Here is a 17,852-nt window from a genome sequence, read left to right as displayed (position 1 = left end):
CAAGACTTTTGGAAACAAACTTCTCTCAAACATCCAGATACACTGGAAGAAAAGTAAGAGGCGGTTTCTAAAATCTTGAAAAAAATAAAAGTAGTTAGAAAGCACTTCAAAGAAGGGATGCTCTGGTGTAGGAAAAAGTAGAATCCAGTTTTACGCTTTCTGGCAGAAGCATCTGTGAAGATGGGAGAGAGCCTTGCAAGTGGTCCTCAGGTCAGCCCGGTGCACTGAAGAGAGAACACAGGGCTGGGAAGGATCTTTCTGGTGATTTTCTGCCAGGTGGAGAGCAACCAGCCCACCTCTGGGAATATGTGACCAGAGAATATTCCCTCTCCTAGCTGGTCACAGTTGTCACATTGGTAAGTAAGAGTACTTAATTTATTTATGGTGACATTATGTAAAGCAATAACTCCAGGAGACCTATCACATGCCCTACATCAAAGCAGTGGGAAATCTGGCATGAGTGCCACGGTAATCATCCTGGCAGAATAATAGGAGTCCTGTCGCTATTGTTAAATAGTGCTAGGCCCTGGCTGGTCTCTATTCATGGTGGTTATTATCTTGTTTCCTTAAAAGTCTCTGTTAAAACTCTTTAAAAGAAGTGTTAGATTTAAGAAGGGAAAAAGACAATAAGAGATTAATCTCAGTATGAGACTCATACTGTGACGCACTTGACATAAAATTCTGTCTTTAGGAGACAGGCATAGCTGGGAGTATGTGGCATAGAAAAGCCAAACCCAACCTGAAAACTTTAAGTGGAAATAAAGAGCAAAATTTGTCAGTGTCATCAATCCATTTCTGAAAGAGCTAAAGAAGTGGATAGGGAGATGGAATACACTTTACGGGAGTCATATGCCCCAAAATGACCAGCTTTATAATGTTAGAGTCTTCGCTTCAAGGCAGCCTTCTCAGATACTAAGAACAACAGTATCTGACCCATGCTAGGTATGCAAATGATCACCTGCTTCTCTGAAGTAAATCATTCAGCATTCATTCAACAATTAGATACTTCAATGTTGTTTACTGATGGATCATTAATTACATTTTGAATAGGACTTTCAGATGAAAATTCTGGACTAAGTTATTAATTAAGGCTATCTATAAGGAAAGGAAAGATGAAAAAAACAGAAAAATAAGTAGTTCCTACATATCCTTAAACATATGTATACACTGTATTTAATGAGAAAAGAAAAGGACAAGAGAAAATTCTGCTCTAGAATTCTGTCTTTTGCATTCCAGAGCTTTTCAGGAGCCCCACAGGAGCTTCATCTTATCCAGGCTTCGTGCAAATCACCATCAGATCAATGGACTAAGTTACTCCTCTTTGGTGTGGACAATTCTTAAGAGCTTGGAGGAGTCTGACTGAGCATGAGGTTCTGTGATATGCCAAGAGGCAGTTAGCTGAGCCGAATGTTTATAAAAGTACATTTTTCTATGCAAAATTTCTGTTGGAGACACAGGGCTGCTTGAAATAAAGAAGTTAGTTGGGCCTCCATCTCAAACTCAAAACAAAACCTCTTTTAAAGTCTAAAAATATTTGGCTTATTAATATCTAAAAATATTAATATCTAACATTAATATCTAAAAATATTAACATGCCCTTAGTGACTCTGGATTTTGATATTTGTGTCTGTGCCAAATCAACAACAGTGATTAAGTACCCATGGGTACAATGTACTAGTCAGTTCAAGGGTCTATGGGGAGTTATAAAGAACGAATGAATTTGCCCCCGTCCCCTGAGAACTTATGGCCCAGTAGAAAAAGAACTACCATGCAATTTCTTATAAGAAATGCTAAAATAGAGCAGGCTTTCAGTCAAATTTCTAAGAAAAAATAAATTCCCAAACCATTTAATCAGCATGCTCATTGGCAGAATTTTTCCATTCAAGGATCCCTCCCCACCTGCTTTGGGTCTGACACCAAAGCTCATGTGGCACAGGCAGGATCCATGTGCTCCAGGATGCCGCCCATAGGACCGACCCATACACTCACTGAGCAGAGCCAAAAGCTGATGTGTCCCTACTCCAGATTTATCTTCCAGGCTGAGAAAAGTCATTATTGCATTACCATTATAAGGATTTTCTGGCTGAAGAAAGTCAAATAAAATTGTTATTAACTTCTGAGCCTAGAAACCAATACAGCATTGCTGATGTTTGCTCTTTCTAATTGTTTGCAGATTGACCACAGTCCTGTCAATGCGCAGATGGAATGGCAGATTTTCAGCACTAGGTTTTTTCTGTGTGTGTTTTGTTTCATTTTTTGCTTTTTTGTTTTTTAAAACCCAATTTGTTTACTGGTTACTTTAGTTAACAAGTTAACTTGGACTAAGGAGAATGCAGTTGGCAGTGACTGTGCAACAGGGAAACTTACATAACAAGCAACTCTCAGGATGAACCATCTTCTTACCTTCAAGCGGGGCCACCTTTAGAACATGGAGAATTTTCATATATATATATATATATACACATACATATGTATACATACACACTTTTATATGTACATATGTATATATTCATTTACTGATATATTCTTATGTGTGTGATTATAAATAAAGTCATGTATGTATATGACACCCAATGAAGCATGCCTCCCCACTACAGTTTTTAGGCCCTTCTGTAGGCCACACCCCCATTGGCTCTGGACTCATTGAGATATAATCAAGCACGATGCAAAGGCTTGATAACCACGCTCACACTGAGCCTTACCGTCTTGGAATGTTTACTCTTGGAGCCCTGAGCCACCATGTAAAATGGTCTCCTCTGCCAGAGAGACCCCCCCAGAGAGAAAGCTACTTAGCCCTAGATATTAACAGCCGTCCCTTGGAGGAGCCCCACATGTGGAGAAGCAATCTTAAAAAGTTCAGCCTTTGGCCAGCAAAGCCTGGTGAACCTACAGAATCATAAGAACAATAAAATGCTGTCGTTTTAGGCTGCTAAGTGAGGGTAAGTAATGTGTTACACAGTAATGGATAACGGAAATAACCCTGTGTGTGTGTGTGTGTGTGTGTGTGTGTGTGTGTGTCTGACATCCAGAGAAATTCCCTGACTTCCCTCATATTTTTGTTTTGATTTTTTTAAGTATAGCATGTTTATGAGTAAAATAAATAAATTTTACATTTACATTTTAATATAATTAACAAATAGTTGTAAAGCAAACACATAACCACTACCCAGATCAAGAAATAGGACAATACTAGCACTCATCTGCATTCTGTATGCTCTTGCTTCCTCAAAATCACCCCCACTCACAGGTAACCATTGCCAGAATTTTAGTGATTTTAATCGCTTAGCTTTTCCTTATAGTTTTACCACTAGTGTATGTATTTTAAAACATTATGGTACATATTATCTGTTTTGAATTAACTATGAACAGTCACTCTGTATATATTCTTTTATGACTTGCTTCACTTGCTGAACTTACATTCGTGATACTCATACATAGTGACACACGTAGCTGTACTTGGTTCCTTTCCACTGTTGCACAGCAGTCCATGGTGTGAAAATAGCAGTGCTTTTTCTATCCATCCTACTCTAAATGGACATTCAGTTGTTTCTATGAGCACTCTGGACATGCTGCTATCAATATCTTCATATTGCATCCTGGTGCAGGAGTTTCTTTTTGCCACAGTTCTCAAAGGCTGATCCAGAGAGTCCCAAAGTCCTCAGGACACTCTCAGTGGATCTATGAGTGAAAAACAACTTTCAGGATCATACTGATATTTTATTTTCCTTTTCCACTCTTAGTCTCTCATGAATGTAGGGTGGAGTCTTCCACAGCCTACATCACATGTGATACTGCACCAAGGCAAAAGCAGAAGCAGCTGTCTTCTAGTAATCCAGACAGACATTAAAGAAATTTGCTAAATGTAAAATCATGCCATTCTTCTCCCTAATTTTTTTTGGTTTTGAAGTTATAGTTATTTTGTCTTAAAAAGTGTTGCTTATGTTACCTATGTTAACATTTATTTTTAATATTTTAACAACACTTTTTAATGAATTATATGTGTTGTAATTTTTTCTTAGTTTTAATTTCAAATACAGCAGTTATGTACAGATATAACACACATGAACAGTGAGTTATGCTTAATAATAAAGAGCATAAAGGAGTCCCGAGAGCAAAAAGTGTGAAAACCACTTCTCTGATTCATAAGGCAGGTACATCTTAAAATTTCATACTTAGTGTCAACTTGTTTTCTAAAGATGCTATTTATTTTTCTCTCCCATCAGCAACATGTGAGTTTCCACTACTTCATATACTTATCAACACCATGTTTTGTCAGATTTCTGTTTTTAAATTTGGTGAAGTAAATATATCTCATTACATTTTGTTTTTTTATTTCTCTGATGATTACTAAGATTATGTCCATTTTTGTAGGTATACTGACCATTTTGGATTCTTTTCTATGTATCCATGTTCAAGATTTTGTTCATTTTTTTCCATTCCATTTCCTTTTTCTGAATAATATTTAAAAACCTCACATATTCTGAATACATTTCCTTTGCCAATTATACATGTTGCAAGTATGCGTTAAAAGCACACTACATATTGTCTTATCAGTCTTTCTGTGGCTTTCTGATGAACAAAAAAATTTAATTTAACACAGTCAAACTTATCAGTCTTTACTTTGTGGTTATTTTAGAAAGCCCTTTCCTGTGCTGAAGCTCTTTTTATTTACTTATTCTTGTTTATGTTCCTAAAATCTATATGGTTGTTACTTTCAAATTTTAGCTTTAATCGTATCTGGAATTTGTTTTTATGTACAGCCTAATGTAAGAGCCCACTTTCTTTTATCTTCCACATGGATATCCAATTATCCTAGCATCTTTTCTTTAAAATTTCTTTTCCTCACTAATTTCTCATGACACATTTGTCCTGTATCAGGTGCCAATCTCTGAGTGGCCCTGTTTCTGGGCTTCTTTAATCTGTTTCACTAGTCTATTTGTTTGTCCCTGTGCAAAACCCCATTGTCTTAATTACTCTCTTTATAATAAATCTGGATATATAGTAAAGCAAGTTCCTCCCATATCCTTGTCTTTGTGCCCTTAGCCCCCCTTGTGTTTAATCTCATACTATTCCTCCAACTAGTAAGCATGCAAAGTGTGAGGAGTAATCCATTCGGCACAAGAGTAGTTAAACATCTGTTGGTAGCAGATGAGTGCAGAAGTGAGCAGTTAGGTCCTGCAAAGATTTTGTTGATTTTTAATCTAATAAAGAAATATGTCAATGACTTCTCTTAAATTTTACCTATTAATGTGAAAATGAATTAGGGCGAGAAATTCTTTTTTGTTAGTCTTGATTTATTGGGCTGGATCTGATAAGCTGATGAAATTCAAACAAAGGAAAAAACTAGCATGACTTTCATTTTCCTAAGTCTGAGGTTAGATCCTTTGTTTATATACAAAGCCTGCTGAGCTGGTACACAGCAGGTTCCCAATAAGTAGGGACTACAGGAATGAACAACTTTATATTATCTTGAGTTAAAACCCTGCAACTTAGAACAAATCTCTAAAGATGCTTCCAAAAATGTTACTCATTAAGATAAAATACTTAGGCCTCTCCTCACAAAAAAAAAAAAAAAAAAAAAAACCCAAAAAACAAAAAACAAAAAAAAAAACAAAACAAACAAAAAAAAACCCAAAAATGGCATCTCCTACTCTACTTTTTCACCCACACCAAGCTGTCATTTTCTTTTACAATATTGAATTAAGCATCTACTTTCTAACTCTTCATTCTCGATCCTGGGAAATTTAGCTTTAATTCCTCTATTTCCTCAGCCACTGCTGTTTAAAAGGTAAATGTTCTCTAAGTTGTCAAATTCAAAGCTTTTTCTCTAATGACAGGATCCTTTGTCAAAGACGATAACTACTTATAACTCTATTGTCAACTCCTTTTCTCCATGAATATTTCGTCCTTGCTGAGAAAAGGTTGCCAGTAATCACTGGGCATAGCTCAGATGCCAGCATCTACACAGGACCTTCCCTGAACACCCTGCCTGGGAATGATCTCACCTTCCTTAGGATGTCTGTGTATTTGGCTGAACCATAATTCCATAAGCTGTGATACATATTACATTAGTGTCCTGATACACTTTCCTACTCAGTCTCCAGCACCAAGAAATCTTAGAAAACTCTATACTAAAATCCTTCATGTAGAGTGATAATACCATGTTCGAAGTTCTGATAAGTCCCATAGTAAAGAAATCTATGGGACTTATCAGAACTTATAAGTCCCAAGTTTAGTTCAGCATATATTGAATGGTTTTAGCCTGAAATCCTTTTAACTTGTAACAGCTGTTAACATCTCACTCAAGAAGACATGGCCTGTGTGTGTCAAATGTGATTGAAGAAATAATATTCAACTCTTCATTCATCTCTAATGCTGCATGAAATTTCAGTTACTTACATATACACTTTTCTCCCTCTCTAGAATAGAAATGCCTCAAAGCTGGGACCTTGTTCTTTGGTGTCCCCATGAAACTTATTTTCCTTTACAAGGGTTTCTTTAAAAAAAAAAAAAAAAAAAAAAAAAAAAAAAAGACATAGACAAAGCTGTCAGCCTATAGTCCTGGACACTATGAAGAGATTACAATTCTGAATCTGAGGGATTTCATTTATAATCCAGTAAAAGTTACTAATGTGATCACAAGTTACTAGCTCAAGGTCATATGGTATTAAGCTATGCTGAGATGGTTTAAGAAAGGAAAACATGGCATAGTTAATTCACATTCCTGGGTGTATAGCATGTGGCTATGCAGTAATCTGTCCAGATGAGTGTGTTATAGAAAATGGCCTGTTGATCATGTGCACGAGAGACCCTTGGGAGAGTTTGTTAAAATGCAGATGCCTGAGCCCTATTACAAACCACTGGTTTATTTGAGACTTGGACCCTGGGGTATCTGCAAATTTATTTTAATAAAATTCCTAAATTATGTGATGCACATTGAAGTTTGAGAACACTGCTCTAAATGTATAAAGTTTGGCATGTTCAGAGGAAATACTTCTCACTCTACATTTTAAAACAGTTGCCGTTGGAAACAACATATTTATTCCAATGACGTTGCTGTTTTTCAGTCCAAACATTTTCATGACTATGCCTTTTGTTTTGCCATAACAGCCTCAGATACATTCTTTTATCTACTCAGTGCTACAAATCTATATTTTTAAAGAACGGATTTGAATGTTAACAACAGTCATGACCATTTTGAAGCATATGAATGAGGTAAATGACCAGGCAGGATAATATGGTTGGGGTCCTAAATAGAGTGTGATTATGAGCAAGTTAAACTAGGTTTCTTGGGTGGCTTTCATAAAATACGAAGGTGAGTAAGTTTAACAAAACATATGCATATTTTCACAATCACTGTATTTATTTTTAATGAAAATTGTTAAAATATTATATTTGGCTTATAGAAATAAATATTCAAAATGTTCAATTTTATACATTCCTGAAAATACACTTATGCATTGTTATTGTACCAGAAGCATGTACACATGGACATTCATTTCAACCTGATACTTCAAATTTTATCCATGTTAAAGAGTTTTTAGCATAGATTATTTTCAGATCAAGTTTTAAGAGTACGAAATCAAGAGAGTTTGAAGAAAGACTGGAAGGGACTCATGAGGACAGTATTCTCAAATTTTGAATGATGCTGTTATTCACCTTGATTAAATGTTAAGCCCATTATTTTAAAGGTCAACTATTTTCCTGATTTCTGTTTCAACCACAGGTTATGTCCTGGATTCTTGGTTTCTGAGTCCTGCTGCCTCCAAAGAGCTCAGTTATTTGAGCAACTCGCACTAGATTGACATTTTCCTGGGACTGAGGAGAAAATAGCAATGGCCAGTCATCAGCGAATCAGTACAATGGTCCCTGACTTATAACGGCTCAACCTATGATTCTTTTTGGTTTTGTTTTTTTTGTCTTTTTAGGGCTGCACCCATGGCATATGGAAGTTCCAAGGCTAGGGGTTGAATGGGAGCTGCAGCTGCTGGCCTATACCACGGCCATATAAATACCAGATCCAAGCCACTTTTGCAACATGCTGCTCATGGCAATGCCAGATACTTAACCCACTGAGAAGGGCCAGGGATCAAACCTGCATCCTCATGGATATGAGTTGGGTTTGTTTCCATGGAGCCACAAGGGAACTCCTCAACTTATGATTTTTTGATTTTATGATGGTGTGAAAGCAATACACATTCAGTAGAAATAGTACTTCGAATTTTGAATTTTTATCTCTTCCTGGGTTAGTGATATGCTATATGATCTTCTCCCATGATAATGGTCAGTGGCAAGCACTTAGAACCATTCTGCACCCACACGACCTTCTGTCTTCAGTACAGCATTCAATAAATTACATGAGTTATTCAACACTTTATTGTAAAATAGGCTTTATGTTAGATGATTTGCCCCATTGTAGGCTAATGTAAATGTCCAAACACAACTGAGGTAGGTCAGGCTAAGTTAGAATATTGGGTACGTTAAGTATATTTAATGCATCTAACAATAACACAATATTGTATTCAACTTACAATGTTTTCAATTTTCAATGGTTTTATTGGGATATAACCCCATCCTAAGTCAAGAAAAACCTATATATGATTTATGCATTCAATGTCATTGCAATTTTCAAGAACTTTCATTGTATTGCAAGTTCATAAAAACAATCCCAATCAGAGAGAAAAAAATTTTTTTTAAATCTAAAAACATTTCTCTAATAATCAGGGATGTGGAGTACTTTTCATGTGCTTGTTGGCCATCTGTACATCTTCCTTGGTGAATTGTCTATTCAGGTCTTTTCCCATTTTTCCATTGGGTTGTTGGCTTTTTGGCTGTTGAGTTGTGTAAGTTGCTTGTATGTTCTAGAGATTAAGCCCTTGTCAGTTGCATCAATTGAAACTATTTTCTCCCATTCTGTAAGTTGTCTTTTTGGTTTCTTTTTGGTTTCCTTTGCTGTGCAAAAGCTTGCCAGTTTGATTAGGTCCCATTGGTGTATTTTTGCTCTTACTTCTGTTGCTTTGGGAGACTGACCTGGAAAACATTTGTAAGGTTGATGTCAGAGAATGTTTTGCCGTGTTCTCCTCCAGGAGTTTGATGGTATCTTGTCTTCTATTTAAGTCTTTCAGCCATTTTGAGTTTATTTTTGTGCATGGTGTGAGGGTGTGTTCTAGTTTCATGGATTTGCATGCAGCTGTCCAGGTTTCCCAGCAACCCTTGCTGAAAAGGCTGTCTTTTTCCCATTTTATGTTCTTGCCTTCTTTGTCAAAGATTAATTGACCATAGGTGTCTGGGTTCTCTATTCTGTTCCATTGGTCTGTCTGTCTGTTTTGGTACCAGGACCACACTGTCTTGATGACTGTGGCTTTGTAATACTGCCTGAAGTCTGGGGGAGTTATGCCTCCTGCTTGGTTTTTCTTCCTCAGGATTGCTTTGGCAATTCTGGGTCTTTTGTGGTTCCATATAAATTTTTGGATTGTTTGCTGTAGTTCTGTGAAAAATGTCATGGGCAATTTGATAGGGATTGCGTTGAATGTGTCGATTGCTCTGGGTAGTATGGCCATTTTTACAATATTAATTCTTCCAACCCAGGAGCATGGAATATCCTTCCATTTCTTTACATCTTCTTTAATTTCCTTGATTAATGTTTTACAGTTCTTGGCATATAAGTCCTTTCCTTTACCTCTTGGTCAGGTGTATTCCCAGGTATTTGAATTTTTGGGGTGCAATTTTAAAAGGTATTGTGTTTTTGTATTCCTTTTCTACTATTTCATTGTTAGTACACAGAAATGCGACCGACATCTGAATGTTAATCTTCTATCCTGCTACTTTGGTGAATGTGTTGATTAGTTCAAGCAGTTTTTGGGTTGAGTCCTTAGGGTTTTCTATATTTAGTATCATGTCATCTGCATTCAGAGAGAGTTTGACCTCTTCTCTTCCTATTTGGATGCCTTTTATTTCTTTCATTTGTCTGATTGCCTATGTTGAATAACGGTGGTGAGAGTGGACATCCTTGTCTTGTTCCAGATTTTAGTGGAAAGGCTTTCAGCTTTTCTCCATGGTGTATTATATTTGCTGTGGGTTTGTCATAAATGGCTTTGATTATGTTAAGGTATGTTCCCTCTATACCCACTTTGGTAAGAGTTTTTATGGCCTCACACCAGTCAGAATGGCCATCATTAATAAATCCACAAACAACAAATGCTGGAGGGGATGTGGAGAAAAGGGAACCCTCCTGCACTCTTGGTGGGAATGGAAGCTGGTACAACCACTTTGGAGAACAGTAGGGAGGTACCTTAGAAATCTATATGTAGAACTACCGTATGACCCAGCAATCCCACTCTTGACCATATATCTGGACAAAACTTTCCTTGTAAAGGACACATGCACCTGCATGTCCATTGCATCACTATTCACAATAGCCAAGACATGGAATCAACCCAAAAGTCTACTGATAGATGTTTGGATGAGGAAGATGTGGTATATACATACAATGGAATACTACTCAGCCATAAAAAAGAACAAAATAATGCCATTTGCAGCAACATGGATGGAACTAGAGACTCTCATCCTGAGTGAAGTAAGTCAGAAAGAGAAAGACAGGAGTTCCCGTCGTGGCGCAGTGGTTAACGAATCCGACTAGGAACCATGAGGTTGCGGGTTCGGTCCCTGCCCTTGCTCAGTGGGTTAATGATCCGGCGTTGCCGTGAGCTGTGGTGTAGGTTGCAGACGCGGCTCGGATCCCGCGTTGCTGTGGCTCTGGCATAGGCTGGTGGCTACAGCTCCAATTCGACCCCTAGCCTGGGAACCTCCATATGCCGCTGAGCGGCCCAAGAAATAGCAACAACAACAACAAAAAAAAAAAAAAAAAAAAGAAAGAGAAAGACAGATACCATATGATATCACTTATATCTGGAGTCTAATGTAAGGCACAAATGATCCTTTCCACAGAAAATAAAATCATGGACTTGAGGAATAGGCTTGTGGTTGCCAAGGGGGAGGGTGGGGAGGGGGTGGTTGGGGAGCTTGGGGTTAATAGATAAAAACTATTGCCTTTGGACTGGATTAGCAATGAGATCCTGCTGTGTAGCACTGGGAACTATGTTTAGTCACTTATGATGGAGCATGATAATATGCAAAAATAGAATGTGTACATGTACATGTAACTGGGTCACCACGCTGTATAGTAGAAAAAAAAAATTGTATTGGGGTAATAACTATTAAAAAAAAATCTCAAAACAGTGTTCCCTTAGTTAACTTTTTTTTAAAAGAATCTTACTGAGAGTCACTTAAATGCTCTAAGCCTTAGCTTCATCATCTGTAAAATATATATAATAGTAAGATTGACTTCGAGGAGTTTTTGTAAGAATTAAATGAAATAATCCAAGTAAAAAATTTAGCACAGTGTGTAACACAAGTGCTCAAAAATGTTAGCTAATGTCACTATTATCATGGAAAGCAACCAGCCTGATACTTAGACTATGTGGTTGAATAAATAATGACAGCTTTAATATTATTATTATTATTTTAATATTACTGGTAAAACAGTCAGGAAGATAATTTAATCAAAAATTTAATTAACTCAGTAATCATACACTGCAGAGTAGACACAATGTCAAATTATTGGGTTTTGGACACTGCCTAATGTGTTTTTTATTCTAAATCAACATTATTAAAAGCATGAAGTCTTTGAAGTCTTATGTTGAGCCTGATTTTCAATTGGAATTAGCGCATATGTAAAAACTGTTACTAAATACTGAGGTTGGCTAATAGTTTAGTCAAGTACTTTCCCACTAGGGAAAAGACAATCAAGCAATTAAACTGAGGCTTTATGCATTTAAATAAATGTTTACAGAAGCTAAAGAATGCTCAGTTTATTCACAACTAGTAAAAATAACCTAGGGTGAAGAAAGATGACCCAGGCATTGCCTATTCCAAGACAGACCCACTTTTTTTCATTCTAACTTGATTGTCAAAAATAGTTTATCAAACTCATTTCTAAAAATCTAAAAAAAAAAAAAAAAAAATGCTGTGCCCTGCTGCATTTCTTTGCTTTTACCAGAACAGAGGGAACAAAGCTGCCAAAATATCATGAGATGGGTAGCTCTCAGGGGTACTTCTTGTCAAACACGAAGTGCCAGAAAGCTTGTTGAATGTCCAACACAAATTTTCTTTTGCAGACTCTAGAGGTTTGCGTCTGGATACAACATCTGCATTTTTTGAGTGCCGGGCCAAACTGAAACGTTCAGTTTATCCATTGCTAATAAACATGTCAGCAGTTTCTTTGCTCTCACATCTGTTGTGAAAAATGTTATCTTTCCTGAAGTGTATTTATTTTGTTTTTAATACCAGCTTTCATGGATTACAAAATAGAGATATGCCTTCACTTAGCAAATTCAATAGCATATGCTGGAAAGTGCCCCACAGAGTGATGAGACAAATTAAAGATGTATATTGTATCTTGGGTCCTGAAAAGGAAATCAAATGTAAAGAATAATGGCGACTCTCAGGAAGGCCATGCCAATGGAAACATCTTGCCTCTCAATCAAGTTCATCTTAAATCTATTCAAAACACTCTGTGCATCACAGGAATTCAACAAAAAGTTTTAAAAATCTATTATTAGTTGTTTCATTATAAAGGCTGTCTTCAGGCAAGCTGATGACTTCCTCTTCCAAGGAAACAACCTCCGAGGACTTGATTCTCTTTCTATACTCACCAGAATACCTGCCCTGCTCACTATGCTGAGATTGGAGTTAGAAAATCAAATGAGGTTTTGTTTATTAATATGCTCTAAAAAGAAAATTTTACTGTACAAATGATAAATAATTGCACACACTTTCTCCCCTCTCCATTCTTTCATTTTATTTCATAGTCAAAGGTCCATTTTTCTAAGGGTCGATTCCACCCTCAGCAACTCTGTTTCCTTGTGTTCCATCATTAGTGCAAGTGGGAAATATTTAATCAGTGGGAAACTTTGTCTCTCACACAGGAATAACATATTTGGAATTCACCAGTATCCAGTTTAAGGAACCAAGTAAGAAAATCCTGATAACAATTGTGTGGTAATTGGTACCTATGTTCTCTTCAGACTCTTCCTCTTTCACTCTCTGAAATTCAAAGCTATTTTCTGCCCAATTGGCCAAGAGCTGGCATCTGCTAAAGTCTAGGAGGGCATGGAGTGGAATTTCACAACTCTGCCACTCTATCCTTTCATCCTGATAACATAAACCAGCAAATGGTGTATTTATATATAAAATTCCTTGCCAAGGGACAAGTCAGTATCAGAAAGAAACGTACTATTTAGTGGACTGTAATTAGTTAACAAAAGAAAAAACAAAGATGCAAGTAGAGAGGCTCAAAACAGCCAGAAAGTTGTTTTATAAAAGTCTAACAAAATCAATCCACTTTTGGCAATATTGGTCAAGGAAAAAAATAAAAGGGACAAATAAATAATAATAATACTAAAAAATGGAAGCTAACTAGAGGAGCATCTTTAGTTAAAAAAGAGAAAATCATTTAGAGCTAAATGACAATAAATTTGAGGAGTTAGGTGAAATGAATAAAGTACTAGGAAACTATAACTTAACAAAAGTGACTTAGAAGAAGTGACTAAGAGTCCTGAATAATATTTTACTGTTAAAGAAATTAAATCCATGATTAAATCTTCCAACAAATAAAGCACCATGTAAAAACATTTTACCAATAAATCTCACAAACATTCAAGAAATAGTTCATGTAAACTTAACAAAACTTTTTCAGAGGAGAAAAAAGGTAAATTTTCAACTCATTTTTTAGGAGAGTTGTATACTTCTTCAAAGACTGCCTTGAAGTTCAAATGTTGAACAATGGACTCATCCTGCCAGATATCTTTCTTTAATATAAAAGCTCTAATACAGGTCCCCCACTATCTGAAAGTACAGTATTCCCATGAAACATTCCCTAGCTGAAGTGGTATAAAATTAAGATGCAATTACCTTAGGATATCGCTTGTTAATGGATGCATAAGTCAAGACAAAACACATATGCTTACAGACACAGTTTAAAGCTCTGGCAGCTTGATGCTGAGTGCAGTTTCCAGGGAAGAAGCATGGTGATGCCACTTGCTGATTGGGGTGGGTACTTCCTCTATAAGAGCTTGCTGCAAAACAAACACTGAAGGCTATTTTTGCTTTTCATTTTTTTTCCCTAAAAACAAAAATCCTCTTTGGGTTTCTTTACATTAGTAAAAATAGGTAATAATGTAGATTTTTTGGTAAAACTAAAGTGGCATAAGATGAACTTTTTGAAAAGCAACAATACCTGTAATTAAGAGGGTAGGATATTGGTACCAGATAAATGTATAAGCCAGTGGAACCAAGTAGAGAGACAAAAATAAACTCATCCAAAGGTGGAAACATGATATACAACAGAGTTATCTTTGCAGATTAATGAGAAAAGATAATACTTTTTAATAAATTATCTTCCAGTAAATGGTTACCACTAAATGGAAACTGCTATTTACTATTTATAAGAAAAAAAAGAAAGAAAGAAGAGTCTATTTCAAACCACACTCACCCCGAATCCTTATAGATTAAGAGAAAATGTTGACAATTTTTTTTTTTTGGTCTTTTTGCCTTTTCCAGGGCTGAGCCTGTGGCATATGGAGGTCCCCAGGCTAGGGGTCGAATGGAAGCTGTAGCGACTGGACTACGCCAGAGGCACAGCAACACAGGATCCAAGCTGCATCTGTGACCTACATCACAGCTCACAGCAATGCCAGATCCTTAACCCACTGAGCAACGCCAGGGATTGAAGCTACAACCTCCTGGCTCCTAGTTGGATTTGTTAGCCACTGAGCCACAATGGGAACTCCACAGTTGACAATTTAAAAAAGTAGAATACATTTATGAACTCAGGATAGGAAAGTATTTCCTAAATAAAATACAAAAAAAAGCAAATCATAGAGAAAAAGATATATTTGACCATTTTAATTAAGAATCATCAAAAAATTAAGATCACCGGAAGACACTACGGTATATATACACAATGGAATACTACTCAGCCATAAAAAAGAACAAAATAAGGCCATTTGCAGCAACATGGATGGAACTAGAGACTCTCATCCTGAGTGAAGTAAGTCAGAAAGAGAAAGACAAATACTATATGATATCACTCATATCTGGTATCTAATATACAGCACAAATGAACCTTTCCACAGAAAATAAAATAATGGACTTGAGGAATAGACTTGTGGTTGCCCAGGGGGAGGAGGAAGGAGTGGGAGGGATTGGGAGCTTGAGGTTAAGGGATGCAAAATGTTGCTTTTGGAATGGATTAACAATGAGGTCCTGCTGTGTAGCACTGAGAACAATGTCAAGATACTTGCAACATAGCACAACAATGGGAGAAAAAATTTATGTGTACATGTATGTGAGTGTCACAAACCTACAGAGTAAAGTTACAATATATTATGGACTAAAAGCTTGGAATCTAGAATATGTAAGGAACTTCTATCAATTAATAAGAAAAGGACAGACAATTCAATTTTTAAAAGTAGGCAAATTACATAAACAAGATTATATCAGAGGAAGAAACAGAAATGGCCCATAGGCCTATTTTTAAAATGCTCAATTTCGCTAATAACTAGGGAAATATACATTTCAGAACACCATAAATGAGAAAATTTTCACAGACGCATGTATTAACAAAATAAACCAGGAGTTCCCGTCGTGGCGCAGTGGTTAACAAATCCGACTAGGAACCATGAGGTTGCAGGTTCAGTCCCTGCCCTTGCTCAGTGGGTTAACGATCCGGCATTGCCGTGAGCTGTGGTGTAGGTTGCAGACGCGGCTTGGATCCTGCGTTGCTGTGGCTCTGGCGTTGGCCGGTGCTACAGCTCCGATTCAACCCCTAGCCTGGGAACCTCCATGTGCCGCGGGAGCGGCCCAAGAACCAAGAGATAGCAACAATAACAACAACAAAAAGACAAAAGACAAAAAAAAATAAAATAAAATAAAAACAAAATAAACCAAAAAAAGTTAGATAAATTCAAGTGTTGTTCAGTGTGTAAAATGGCACAACCACTTTAGGAAATAATATGATCTAGTTATGTTGACAGTACCTGGAGCCTATGACCAAGGAATTTTCCTCTTACCTTTACAACCTACAAAAACTCTTTAATAAATAAACCAGGATATATGCATAAACAAATCCATAACAGCTATTTTTTATGGTCTTTTTGTCTTATTAGGTCACACTAGTGGCATATGGAGGTTCATGGGCTAGGGGTCCAATCGGAGCTGTAGCCACTGCCTATGCCAGATCCACAGCTACGTGGGATCCGAGCCTACACCACAGCTCACAGTAATGCCAGATCCCCAACCCACTGAGCTAGGCCAGGGATCGAACCCACATCCTCATGGATGCTAGTGGGGTTCACTAACCACTGAGCCACTATGGGAACTCCCATAACAGCTCTTTTCATAATAGCAAATAACTGAAAATAACCCAAATATCTGTCAATAAAACATAGAAAGGAAGAATACATTGTGGTACAGTTATATAATAGATTTGTCATAGCAATGAAAATTAATTAAGCACTATGTATTGACAAACATTAATGAAAAAAATTATAAGCCAGAAAAACAAGTCCCAGAGGCTGTATAATATAATGCTATATTTGTAACACTAAACAAAAACAAAACTAAACAGCTCTTAAGAGTAAAATCATTTTTAAAAATGGAACAACGAGTCTTTTGAAGGAATAGAAAGGCACATGGGATCAGGAGAACTTACACGGACTTCAACATTATTGACAATATTCTATTTTTTTGAGCTTGATGGTGTATGCACTTCTTAATGTTATCATTATTTTTTAAAAGTTCCCACACAATGGGTATATTCAAGAGTTACAGAAATGAACTAAGCTGACTGACATACAATTTTGTGTCCATTTATTTTCAAGGTGGTAAAGTAAGAAAAGGAAAAAAGTGTCAAGAATTTAGGGCTTATTAATAGAAAGAAGATATGAAGTCAGGGGAATTTAGCAGGGTACTGTGCACAGGGACTAGATAAACAAGCATCCCAATTAAGTCCAAGGGCAGGAAAGAGGTGACAATGCAAGTGTCAGATTATTTAGGCTTCTCAAAGAGGAGTTTTGATCTGGAGTCAAAAGATGTTGAATATGAGCTAAGACAGAAATCTCTAATGACAGATAAAAGCGTTAAGTGGACTTAGACTAACAGTAGAGTAAATAGGAGGAGGGAAGGCAGTGACTAATGGTGATGTAAACAAAGCCTTCATTCTGGGAGACATGGGCATCATGAAAAGGAACTTGGGAACTCTTCCAGTGGTAAAGCTGCATCAAAACTGTTGCCCTTGGAGAATCAACCACAAGCATTTCTATTCATTTGGGATCAAATTTTCCATTTATGTGAAACTGGAGTGTATAAAACTTGTTCTCAATATGGCCTTTTATAGAAATGAAGTAAATGTGCTAAGCAGTGATAAGTGAGCTTCCTCCTCCAGAAGTAGTATGGCAACCCTTTGTAAGTTTTCAAAGGACAGCAGAGGGGCACTTAGATCACAGTCAGAATATCTACATTTAACGTTTATTTTCACACAACTACATTACTGGGTGTGAAGCTTGGCTCAGACATTGGAAAGTCACAGCTTTTCTCTATGCTCCAGTTTTTTCATCTGTAAGACAAAGAGATAGGTCTCTGTTTTCTCCAGCATCTTCTAGCCTTAACATGTGATGATAAGATTCATGAATTTAATGATTCAACTCTGAAAGCTATTTTAGAAAATTGTCTGAACAGAGCTAAAAGAAAAAATATCCACAAAGACTTTGACCTCCCCCAATGTTCCTTCTCTC

The 17,852-nt window shown here is 36.8% G+C and overlaps 1 long non-coding RNA gene across 1 annotated transcript; it reads left to right on the top strand.

Annotated features, from left to right (window-relative positions):
- Positions 1 to 2,675: 2,675 nt before the first annotated feature.
- On the top strand, positions 2,676 to 11,240 carry LOC146403908 (uncharacterized). Its single transcript, XR_014843886.1, has 2 exons — positions 2,676 to 2,939; positions 7,727 to 11,240. It is a non-coding gene; the product is annotated as an uncharacterized LOC146403908 (long non-coding RNA).
- The last annotated feature ends 6,612 nt before the right edge of the window (positions 11,241 to 17,852 follow it).

The sequence above is a fragment of the Sus scrofa genome, chromosome 4 (assembly GCF_054392235.1).
Source record: "Sus scrofa isolate SSC_HxYL_T2T_F1_AM1 chromosome 4, Sscrofa_HxYL_maternal_Yorkshire_Landrace_v2.0, whole genome shotgun sequence".
NCBI classification, from domain to species: domain Eukaryota; kingdom Metazoa; phylum Chordata; class Mammalia; order Artiodactyla; family Suidae; genus Sus; species Sus scrofa.
Note: the sequence above shows the minus strand (reverse complement) of the source record. Positions and strands in the feature narration are given on the sequence as shown.